Raw genomic sequence first — 9,176 nt, forward strand, 5'->3', positions numbered from 1 at the left:
GTTGACCTTAAATGCTTTCACATGCTTGATTGAATATAAAATTGACTTAGGGTAAGCATCTAGGATGGCGGCCCATCATGACTTAGTAATTATTTTGTCACTAAAATAATTCCTTAAGGCATACAAACCAATTCCCTGCTATGCTTTTTTTTGTTTTGTTAAATACCAGAACTAGTAAATCAACTATAACTTGCAACATACTATTCATACAAGTCTATGCACTAACATACATCATCTTCATGTTGTCATCTGTCGATCCTCAATTGTGCATGTCCTAACTTGATTTCTAACAGCTGTACATATTGTATCTATCTCTATACTATTGCAATTTGTCTAACACTTAAGACAATTTTCTATCTATGATTGTACAAATGAAATACTAAATGCATGTTGCCATAAATGATAATACATCAGACATCTATCTAGCCATATTGCCAACAATCTCCCCTTTTGGCATTGATGGAAACATTTGAGAAAATTGACTAAGTCCCAAAATGATGTCATATAAAAAGTAACTACACAAAAATTGCCTTCAAAATAGAAAATATTTTATTCATGTTTTGATGGATCATTACATTCCTTATCACTCCTTACAATGATATATAAGTGTACTCCCCCTTACATATACATATATACTTCTCCTTTAAAAATAAAACATATACAATTTTCTTTACATATACTTCTCCCCCTTTGACATCAATGGCAAAGGTTTCAAAAACTATATACAAAATTGTGTTGCCTTACACTAATCAACTTGTCATTTCAGACAAACAATCTTCAAAACCATGTTTCAGCCACTCCATATCTTTCTTCTAGTTCTCCTTGACTATGTTAGATATATTGATAAGTGGGAAAAGTTCATAGGATACCACTTCTACCGTGCTCAAGTTAGTATAGGAAAACTTGTCATAGGAGGCCTTAGCTGAAAGACACTCCTCCAATTGCCTTTGCAAAAATGTTGAGTTTGGGTGAAAAATTTTCTCTAAGAGTAGAGAACTTTCTGATTAACTATTCCTTTTTAGCTTCAATGCCTCTAATAGCATTGTAAATCTTCTCTATTTCTATTCAAATGTCATTAATGCTTGCCTCAGTTTGCTGCAATTTGGTAGTGAGTGTATGAAGCTCATTCATTTGACCCTTGATCTTATTCTCAAAATTTGATAGGTAATTGTATGACAGAGTGCACTGTCCATACAACTTCTTACCTTCATCAATGTTCTTCCTCAATTCCTTGATGCATACATCTAATGATTTTATATCATTCCTTACATTAGTTCATATTGTATTAAACAATGATGTATCATGCTTTCCTTGTTCTTGTACTGAAGCAATTTTAGACAAGGTTGTGAATTCTTCATCAAAAGTCTTCACCAATTATTTTTCCTTAGTCTACAAGTCTAGATTTGTAATAGTTGTGTGAACTGTCCTCTGCATCCTATCCAAGACTTATGTCAATGTTCTCTCCAAACACTTAATTGACTTTTTCTTTTTGAAACAATTTTCTCAAAGAGCTCATTAGTCCTTTTTGATCATCATCATCATTAGATAGTATGGATAATAGCTTGACTATTGATGATGGGCTAGTTGTTGATGTTGCAATAGTTGTAATTGTTGGTGCAACATACGATATATTAGCTTCATGCTGAAATTTTACCTTCCCAGATTATGTTTCCACATGTTTCAGATTGGGAAAGAATGTTGACTCTTGCATCATAATCTTCCATCTCTGCTTTAATTTAGAATTTTCTTTTGCTTTCTTCCTTTCCTCTTTTTCTCTCTTCACTTCTTCTTGTTTCTTCCTTTCTTCTTCTTTCCTCTTATCTTCTTCTCTTTGTTTCTTCTTTGCCTCTTCTTTCCTCTTCTCTTCTTCTTTCTATTTCTTCCTTTCCTCTAACATTTTATTTTCTTCATTCCTTTTTCTTTCTTCTTCTTCATTAGAACTAGTATATGCAATAATATTTCCAACAATGGGTGTTTCATATGTTGCAAAAGGGTTCTCTTTAGTATCCATTATTATGTGTGTACTATCCACTTGTATGGATTTAGTACCCATAACTATGCAAGGAGGTGAGTGTGCTTGTGTCTGTGTCTCCTCAACATCTTGTTCACTATCAGATGGTGTATTGGCTTCCATGTACACTGAACTACCTGATTGTGGCTGCACACTCTCCTTTGTGACTTGAGGTACAGAAGTCATGTATTTCACTATGGCTTCCTCATTTTCTTTCTTGACCTCTTCATAATTGCCTCCCATCATAAGAATAACTCTTCTTTTTTTCCTTATCAAGGGTTCAATGCCCTTCAAAATTCTAATCAAATCTTCCTTTGTGTTCACTTTGCATAATTTTGTAATCATGCTCTCTCTAATCTTAGTGTCTTCTTCTACTACTATCCTCTTTCTATTTAGTAGCCTATTGTGAAGATCTTCTGGGATCTTACCTTATATGCTATCAATTTTTTTATTTCTTAAGACCATATTCCTTACAATAGAATTCTCTAGTTGTCTTCTATCCATATTGTTATAAAAACTATAATATTTATTCAATTGTACAAAATTATCATCATTAATAATCTGCATGTTCAAATTCTCTACCTTTGGTTTCCATGCTTTCTTCCCTATGGTGTCCTTCCTTATTATTTTGCTTGCTCAATTGGTCTCTCCTTAGATTCCTCATAATCACTGATTTTTAATGTCTTTCTTCTTTTCCTAGGTCCACTAGCAATCTGCTTGACCCTTTTCTTGGAGGTTGGTGTAGATTCTTGCTTGACTTTCACCAATCTCTCAAATTTTCTTTGCACAATAAGAGTTATACCCTCTAATTAATTCCTAGGTTGATCACGATATATTCTTACTAGTTGTACTTGTGCAACTATTGCATAGGGTGTAATGGGTATCTGCGCACTAAGTTCTACAACTGTTATACCTTCAATGGTGTTGCAATAGCAATTGGCATTGTTTCTATCACCTCAATCTATCCATTGGCTTTCATCTCCAGTTCAATTTCTTTAATCTCATTAAAATCTTCTCTGGCCATACCTAATTCCTTGAGAATTGAATCTATCTTCTTCTCCACACTCTTCTTAATTTCCTTGTTGTGAAGTTTAGAATGTACTTCCCTTACTTTTTATTCATATGTACCCCATCTAGGGCATTTAGTATCCTTCTTTGACTGGAGTATGATCTATGCATACCCTTCTATGAGTGCTTCACTCATTTAATATTCCATAGGTTCAATGAATTTCACCTTGGGTTCTACTACTTGCATACAAGTAGTATCAGTTTCCACAATGAAACATATCTTATCTTTATATTTTTCCACCATGGAAGGAGGGATTCTATATCTTTGTCTCATTTTAAACTAAAGTTTCTTCATCATTATGTCAATGTCACTATCTCTAACATTCTCCAATTTGGCCTTGTAATATTGCATTACCAAATTTATAGAACATTCATCACTTTCCCAACTAGTCATACTAGAGAACTCCTTGGTTGCATAGAAGAATAGATGAGTTAACAAAGACTCAAATCTAAAGACTGCATTCTTGGTCTTCTTCAACTTTGCAATGTTGTCCAATAGTTGTGTTTTTACTATCTCACATAAGTTTGCTTTCCTTCTCTATATTTCCATAACATATGTTGTATGCATAAAACCTACTAGCATTGAGTTTACCCTTGAACTATGGTTAAACTTATACCCTACGATTTTACTCAACACCTTGACTCTTTTTTCCTAAATCATGTCTACCTTCATGTTTCTTCCATCAAACCTATTATATAGGTTTGTCTCAACTATCTTTCTTACATTTTTGTCATTTACTAGATTGCATCCCTCATTTCTCAAACCTGTGACCTTGTGGATTAGGTCATTGTCACTTGCAACTGGTACATCACCTATCCAAAGCATCTCATCATGGACTTTACTCAGGATAATCCTAGTCCATTCATGATTTTCATATTCCATATTGAACATATACTTGATCAAATTCATATCATTTAGATGTGTGTACTCACATTTATGGGTTACGCCATTATTACACATAACTCCTAAATCCTTGTGTATGTCCTCATCTCCAATGGTCTCAAATTTACAATGAATGTAGCTTCAAACATCTTCTACATGAAGCACATTCGACGGGATTTGGGAAAATGCTCCTAACAGATCATCCATAAAAGAAAAAAATGAGTGTTTCTTGAACTTATATTTCAGTCTCTCACTTACATCATACATTGATTGACTTGTCATAATTCTTAACTGTACACACTGGAAATTCAAATTTGAGCTCCATAAAATACCTTAAATGTCATGTTTTAGGGCTTTTTTAATTTGCACTTCAAACAAATTTCTTCGCACTTGAATTTGATGTCAAATCACTCATAAACTGCTCTAAAATTTTTGCATGATCAAATGGTACTCACAATCTTGTTCGCACTCTTTAAATTATTTTATATCTTACTCTGCATTAAATGCACATCTGCTTCTACTTTAAAAAGTTGTCCCTACTTATCAGTAAACTTTTCTTTCTTTCGTATGGCTTACTTCCATCACACAAATACTTGGGCATTTGACCATAGCATCCACTCCATGTCCTCTACCTTCTAGTAAATGTGCAACTTCTAATTCACTTTCTAACATTAGTTCTGACCAACTGACGCTCTACTAGAAATGCTTAATTCAAATAGGATGAGTAAAAAAAAAAATTGACTTCAATTTCTCATCAAGTGCATCAAAATATTGTCCCTCCAAAACTATATGAGAACTTTTAGGATCCTTGTCTTGTACAAATGCTTCTTTGAATTCATCAACATGTTCTTTTGTTGCTTCTTTCTAACTATTATCATTGTTGTCGTCATTCCTTCTATCATTCTTGTTATTTTTCCTTCTATAATTGGGATTCCTATCAAAATTCCTTATGTCCATTCTACAGAATCTTGTTGTGTGTCCAATTTACTACATAACTAACATATAGGTGCATATCTTCTCTAATTAGTTCTATTCTAATTTTCAGGTGCTTTGCAATTCCTTGCAATATCTCTAGGATTGTTACACTTCGAACATACAAACTATTTCCTTTCTCCATCGTATCTTCCTCCATCATTAGATCTGCTTTGTGATCTTCCTCTTTCATTACCTATAGGGTTAGTCTTCCTAAACATTATACTATTTTCATTATTACTATCAAACTTAGGTTTCTTACAATCTATTACTTTATGTCCATAACCATGTCAATTATAACAATAGAAATTATGAATAGGTTTTAAAGACTTACATGTGTAATCTCTTTTAATATGACCAACTTCATTGCATATGAAATATCTACCTCTGAATTCATGTCTAACTTCCTTGGGTGGTTCATCTTTCTTAGGTTTATCAAATTGCTCTATTTTATTAGGTTCATCATGGTTCACAGACAAATCAACTAGTTCAAGCTCTTTAGATACTTCAATAGCAGTGCTTGATTTAATCTTACTCAGTTCAAATTCTTTAGGGGAATCAACAACTAGATCTGGTTCTTTTCTAATTTCGACTTTCATGGCTGACCTTTCTCCAATAAGATAGCCAAGGCATGTCTTGTCATATAAGGTCTATGGTGAAACATTTATTCATCAATTTTCTCACTACTAGAATAAAGCTTTTCTAACTATTGCTTAGCTTGTGTCAATTCTCCTTTCACAATAGTAATGTACTTTTCTATTTCTACATGCTTTATCTTAATAGAATCTAATTCACATGTTACTTGACTCAACTAAGATCTAAGGTTTGTATTCTCATATTTTAGATCAGGTTCATTCTTACTACCATCTTTCTTAAGACTCTACTTAAGTTCAATAATTTTCAACTCATGTTTCAAAATATCATTTCTTTCTTGAGAACTCCTACTTCATCATTTTTACTAATCTACACATTTTATTCCTTATCGAATTTTAGATAATCAATCTTGTCTTTCAGTTTACCAATGTAGACTTTTGCATCCTCCTACCTATCTTTCAGTTTGTCTCTTTCTTCTATAAGAAGCTTAATTTGTTCAAGAGCTTCTTCAAGGTTTCTCTTCAATTGTTCCATATCTATAGGGATCTTACTCCTACTAGTAAGTCTCTTCTAAGTAACTATGTTCTAATGCCAACTATTAGAAAAAGATAATACTAAGAGAGGTGGGGGGGGGGGTGTGAATTAGTATTTTACAAACTTTTTCCCACAACTGCATATTGTTAATTACTTTATAACTTGCATATAAAAGTAAACCAACAATTATGAACAATAAATATAACCATGCACAAAGAGAACTCTTAACACCATTATTTGTTAACTAAGAAAACCTTGTCCAAGGGAAAACCCAGTGGGGATGGACCCACAAGATGATCCATAAACAAAAGAATCATGTTAAGGATATTCGCACTATTAGGAATCTATGAAATACATATAGTGTCTTGAGTCCTTGTTAGAGGACTAGACCCTGTTAAAAGCCTCAACTATGTTAGAAGTTTGTAAATCAAATACAATGTATGCAAGAAAAGCCCACTACCCTAACATGCAATTATACAATAAAGTTTCTTTATAGAGTAGGTATACATACAAAATTGTCTTACTACTATATCTTGCACTTTCTCTTATCATATATCAGATTTCACATTACATAAGGCTCACATAACATATAAGTTTTCTCCACAATAGTTTGCATCACATCTACACTTCACTTTATTTGCAGAAGATAAGATATTTACTTATATCTCACAAATTAATAAAACTCTGCTCAGTTAGTCTTAAATGCTTTCACTCATTTGACTACATATAAAATTGACTTAGAGGAAACATCTAGGATGTTGGCCCATCATGACTTAGTAATTATTTTGTCAAAAAAATAATTCCTTAAGTCATAAAAACCAATTCTCTGGTATGCTTTGTTCTATTCTTCTAAATACTAGAACTGGTAAATTAGTTGTAACTTGTGTCATACTATCTATTCAAGTTTGTGCACTGACATACATCATCACCACATTTTCATATATCGATCCTCAACTGTGCATGTCCTAACTTTATCTCTAACGATCGTACACATTGTACATGTCTCTATGCTATTGCAATTTATCTAACAGTTGGATAATTTTCTATCTATGATTGCATAAAAGAAATACTAAATGCACATTTCCATAAATGACAATGCATTAGACATCTTGTTGACAATTGGCTATATGTTTTGATGTAATTGTTGTCATTAATTGCAACACATGATGAACATACTTGTAGAAAACCTCATAAATAAAGATACTTAGCTGTTGGTACTTAGACAATTGTCTAAGTATGAAAATGGTTTACAATAGTACATTATTTTATATGTAAAATGTTTTTGATGTCATATTATGACTAGCGAGGATAAATGGAGACAATATACATGTTGATGGTGATGTGTATAACCTCAAACATTAGTATAGATAGTATGAAAAAGAGATATTCATGATTTACCATTAAATAGGACAATAAAGTTAAAGGTAAAAAATTATTTTATTAACAAAATAATTACTTGATCAATTAGGGTTGACATCCTAGATGTTTACTCTAAGTTGGAAAATTATATTGGGGTCTTAGCTAACCTAGCAACAATTTATGAAAAGGCATGGTATTTATGCAAATGATATCTTGCGAGATTAAGTGTGCATTTTTTACTAGCAAGTGATATGTGAACTTTTTGTGAAGCGATATATGTGAAGATTTTGAGAACCTAATTTTTTGATCCAAGATCGAGCTAAGGTTAGAGATTAGCTAAGAAGAAGTTACAACATCTATACATTTATATTTGAGGAACTTAAAGTTTAGTTACTTGTCTAGGCAGTGAGCTCTTCTTGTAATTGGAAGTGCATGTTTGGGCAGTGAGCTCTTCTTGCATGCATTGTACTACAACTTCTAATAGGGTTGGAATCTCCCAACATGGATTCAAAGTCTCCTAACAAGGACTCCTATGTATTGAATGATTTTATAGACTCCTAATAGGGTCCATCCTCTAACAAGGAACATTTATATTAGTACATCATCTAGTGGGTATCATCCACATCGAGGTTTTCCCTTGGCCAGGGTTTCCCTAGTTAATAAAATATGGTGTTATGAGTTCTCTTTTATGCATGGTTTTTATTATTGTTTAGAATTGCTTTTTTACTTTCTTGTGCATGGTTCAAAGAAATAAATAATATCTAGTTGGCTACAAAATTTTGTAGAATAATGATTCACCCCCCCAGTATTCCCTATTTCTAACAATTGGTATCAGAGCTCATTTACTCAAAAGAGGCTTAACAGCTTGAGTAATATCCCTATGGATATGGAACAGTTGATGAAGAACCTTGAAGAGGCACTTGAACAAATTGATCTCCTTACTGAAGAAAGAGATAAGCTAAAAGATAGATATGAAGACTCCAAAGTATACATTGGACAATTGAAGGACAAGATTGAACATCTCAAATCCAAACCTAAATCTACTAAATCTGAAACTAGTGATGATGAATATTCAAAACTAAAAATAGAGTATAAGATCTTGAATCATGAATTGGAGATTACTAATCTAAATTTGATTTTTAAGAATGATCCTAGCAAAGTTGTATCTAATTTGAAGACTAAAAATTCAGATCTTAGAGCGAGTCTAGCGAAGAAGACATCTGAATTTGAAACATTAAAAGAAGATCATGAAGAACTTCATAAGTACAACACTATTGTGAAAGGTGAACTAACTTAATACAAGCTACATCTTGAAAAGATTTATACTAGTAGAGAAAAGATTGATGAATCAATGTCAATAATAATACCTACCTATGAAAAGACTGGCCTTGGTTATCTATTTAACATGTCTGCAAAGAAACATGAAAGTAGATCAGATTTGAAAGAGAAAGATAAATTTGATGATAATATTGAATCTAGTCAATCTTTTGATAAATCCAAAGAAGTTGGACAAGAGAAGGCAACTAAGAAATTGGATGAACCTAAGTAAGTGGAATCTCCCAAGGAAACCAGGTATGAATTTTGAGGTAAGTGTTTTTCATGTAATGAAATAGTTCATATGAAAAGAGATTGTACAAATAAGTCATTTAATCATGTTACAAAATTTTATTGTCATAACTATCATGGTATTGGTCATAAAGCAATTGATTGTAAGAAACCTAAATATGATAATGATAGAAGAAAGAGTAGAATGTT

Source organism: Cupressus sempervirens, chromosome 2 (genome assembly GCF_028749045.1).
Source record: "Cupressus sempervirens isolate cs-2001-9-10 chromosome 2, ASM2874904v1, whole genome shotgun sequence".
In the NCBI taxonomy this organism is placed as follows: Eukaryota; Viridiplantae; Streptophyta; class Pinopsida; order Cupressales; family Cupressaceae; genus Cupressus; species Cupressus sempervirens.